Raw genomic sequence first — 4,041 nt, 5'->3', positions numbered from 1 at the left:
CACTCAGGTCTTTTGATTAAGCTACCAATAAAGGTTAAGAGCATTCAGACTTATAAAATCCTTGAATGAGTCCTGTCAATTTCTGTGGTTCTCTAGATTCAATGTAGCCTAATGTCCTTTCTGAAGTTGTTCCTGAAGATAAGGACAGGGCGGATGGCCAGGGCTAGAGCATAACCCACAACAAGCCTAAATAAATGTGTATAGTGTGTAAGGCAGTAGCTCTCTACCTCTGGGAGGCATCAGAAATACCTGCATACCTTTCTAAACATACAAGGGCTTGGACCTCACTCCCTTCTTCCAAAGGTGAAGCTCCAGGCAGGTAGGTCTTGCCAAAATTTAGTTGGCCACTTTGATGTGTGCCACAGAGAACTAACTATTGGTGCAATGTTTCTGCCAGGCATATTCACAACCTCTATTTTGCATAACTGGAGATGATTTATCAACGGTGCATTTTACAAGATCACCACTGTAAGATTTCCTTCCTTTGTCTACCCTGGCTGCAGATTACCCAGCAGCAAGCATCAATAAAATGTCAATTCCCTTCATAACCAAAGTTAGAATTTTAAATGAACTTTTGTTTTTCACACTTTACTTCTTATATGTGGTAGAGATAGGCTGTTGCTTTTTGACTTCTTACTTGTAGCTAGTTTCACTGAAAATTCTTTTGGTTTTAGTGTGCTGCTAATCTCTTGTTTTAAAGATAAAGAGATTGTACATTCTTTTTTAAAAAAAAACATACAAAAAAATTCATCTTAGCAATTTCTGATAAAAGGGAAAAAACCCTGATTTTAACTTACCACTGATTTTTACTAAACTTTTAAGCTTTAGTTTAGGCAACAGCATCACAATTTCTTTCCCCAATTACTAAAACCCAGATTGTTTCAAATCCCGAAAAGGGAAGTCCAAAACATCGTGCTGTAGAATCCCTATGCCTTAGCTTCTGTGACATTTCTCTGCAAAGGGGCCAGGATGACCGCAACATTCCTGTCTTCACTCTTGGAACTGTACAAATTATGCTTTTCCATGTATTCTTGGACAAGATCTGGTACCAAGTAGCAAATGCTCTGGCCCCTTCTGAGGGCTCTCCAGATTTTTGTGGATGAGATGTCATTAGTAATCCATTCCTTCACAACATGAATGTTGCTCCGGTGTTTCCACAGCACATCAGATTCATAGAAGAATTTCTGCGCATCATTTCCAGCCTAACTAATACATATGCGCCCATAGCCTGCCACGATTTAGGCGATATCTTCACTCTTCACAAAGGACTCCAATAAATCTGCCCCACATAGCAGCTTGACCTTTGGCACACCTTTCGTTTTGGGCTCTAGGGATTTCTTTTGACTAGACTCTTGTCTTTGTTCATTCCACTTCTTCTTCCGTCCAGGCCTTTCTAGTGTAGATGAGTTCTGCTAGTGATCACAGTTACTGGCCTCCACTTTCTCTTGATGGTGTCTTAACAATCTCTGTCCACTGCTTCTGAAGACTTTCTGGGTATTAACTCCCACCCATTTGGAATTCTTGGTGGCAAGTTCTGCCATGAAGACCCAGTGATGGGCAGGAATGAGTCTTTTCTCCTTCTTTTTTTTTTTTTTTTTTTTGAGACAGAGTCTTTCTCTGTCACCCAGGCTGGATGGAGTGCAGTGGTGCAATCTCGGCTCACTGCAAGCTCCGCCTCCCGGGTTCATGCCATTCTCCTGCCTCAGCCTCCCAAGTAGCTGGGACTACAGGCACCCGCCAACATGCCTGGCTAAGTTTTTGTATTTTCAGTAGAGACGGGGTTTCACTGTATTAGCCAGGATGGTCTCCATCTCTTGACCTCGTGATCTGCCTGCTTCAGCCTCCCAAAATGCTGGGATTACAGGTGTGAGGCACCACGCCTGGCCCCAGGAATGAGTCTTTTCTTCTAATATGCATTGCCAACAGGAGAGATTATGACTTTGACAACTCTGTATCTTTCTGTTCCATTGATGTAGCCTTTGCCAGCTCAAACAATCTGAGGTGCATGTTGGTGATTAAAGGAACCGCAAGCAAAGAGAACCACTTCAGTCTTCTCTGAATTTTCCATGTTAAGAACTTGAAGTTGTTGATCTAAATGGAAAACTGTGACATCTCTCTTGTTGTAGTTCCACATAGCTGGGGAGGCCTCAGGAAATTTAGTCATGGCAGAAGGTGAAAGGGAAGCAAGGCATGTCTTAGATGACAGCAGGTGAGAGAGAACCAATTGGATGGTTTTTGACAAATACACTTACCTGTGCAATCACCTCCCAAAATAAGATTATTAACCATTTTCACAACCACAAAAGTTTTCTCTTGCCTCTTTGGATCTGTTCTCTACCTGCCCTAATCTTGATCCCTGGCAACTACTACTCTGCTTTCTGTAACTGTGTTACCTTTTTCCATTTTAGGATTTTATACAAATGATTTTATATAAAATAAGATTTTATATTATATGATTTTAGGAATCATATAATATGTACTCTTTTGTATCGGGCTTCTTTCACTTAGCAAAATGTTTTTAACATTCATACATGGTGTCATGTGTATCGGTAGTTTTTACCATTTTATTTCGGAGTAGTAGTCTACTCGATGGATATACCACATTTTGGTAGTCCCTCTTCCTATTGATAGCCATTTGGGTTGTTTCTAGATTTTTGGCTCTTGTGACTGAAGCAGTTATGAACTTTTGTGTACAAGTCTTTGTGTGGACATATGTTTTTATTTTTCTTAGGTAAATACCTAGAAGTTGGATTTCCAGTTTGTGTGATAAATATATGTTTGACTTTAAAAGAAAATGCCAAACTTTTGCTAATATTGCTGTATATATTAATTCCCATCATAAATGTATAAGAATTCTGGTTGCTCTATATCCTCATCAATACTTAGTATGGTTAGTCTTTTTAGTTTTAATCCTTCTAGCAGGTATGTAGTTGTATTTCATTGTGGAGTTTTGTTTCTTTGTTTCTTTCCTTTTTTTTTTTTTTTTGTGACAGAATCTTGCTCTGTGGCCCAGGCTGGAATGCAGTGGCATAATCATAGTTCACTGCAGCCTTGACCTCCTGGGCTGAAGTGAGCCTCCTGACTCAGTCTCCTGAGTAGCTGGGAGTACAGGCTAGCATCACCATGCCTGGCTAATTTTTAAAATTTTGTAGAGAGTGGACCTTGCTATGTTTCCCAGGCTTGCCTCAAACTCCTGACTTTAAGCCATCCTCCCACCTCGTCCCCTGAAAGTGCTGGGATTATAGGTGTGAGCCTAGTCTCATTGTCATTTTAATTTGCATTTTCCTAATAAAGGAGTTGAAAAATATTTTTATGTCTTTAATGGCTATTCACTTAACTTCTTTGGTATAATCTCTTTTCAAATCTTTTGACCATTAAATTTTTTAAATTTTATGTTGATAAGAATACTTAACATGATATCTCTCATATTAAAATATAAAATTAACTTAATTTTTAACAAATTAAATTATTAAATTAAATTAATTAAATTAAAAAATTTTTTGAGATAGACAGGGTCTCACTTTATTGCCCAAACTGGGGTGCACGACTCACTGCAGCCTTGGCCTCCCAGGTTCAGGTGATACTCTGACCCCAACTTCCCAAGTAGCTAAGACTACAGGCATCTACCATGACACCAGGTTAATTTAAAATTTTTTTTTCTAGAGATAGGGTCTCACTATGTTTCCCAGACTGGTCTTGAACTTCTGGGCTCAAGTGATCCTCCCACCTCAGCCCCCACAAGGTGGTAGGATTACAGGTGTGAGCCAATGTTCCCAGCCTTAACAAATTTTTTAAAGTGTATAATATATTGTTGTTGACTATACTTACAGATTTCTAGAGCTTATTCATTTTGTTTAGCTAACTTTATGCCCATTTATTAGTAACATCCCATTTCCACTATCCACAACCTCTGGCAACTACTATTTTACTCTTTGAGTCTATGAATTTGACTATTTGAGGCCCCTCATATGAGTGGAATCATGCAGTATTTGTCTTTCTGTGACTGGTTCATTTCACTTAGCATAATGACCTCAAAGTATG

At 39.1% G+C, this 4,041-nt stretch overlaps 1 pseudogene; it reads right to left on the bottom strand.

Annotated features, from left to right (window-relative positions):
* Positions 1–805: 805 nt before the first annotated feature.
* Positions 806–2,068, bottom strand: LOC100446274 (nicotinamide/nicotinic acid mononucleotide adenylyltransferase 1-like; annotated as a pseudogene).
* Positions 2,069–4,041: the final 1,973 nt, after the last annotated feature.

This window comes from Pongo abelii, chromosome 16, assembly GCF_028885655.2.
Source record: "Pongo abelii isolate AG06213 chromosome 16, NHGRI_mPonAbe1-v2.0_pri, whole genome shotgun sequence".
Classification (NCBI taxonomy): Eukaryota; Metazoa; Chordata; class Mammalia; order Primates; family Hominidae; genus Pongo; species Pongo abelii.
The sequence above is the reverse complement of the archived record's forward strand: the minus strand, read 5'-3'. Positions and strand labels throughout refer to the sequence as shown.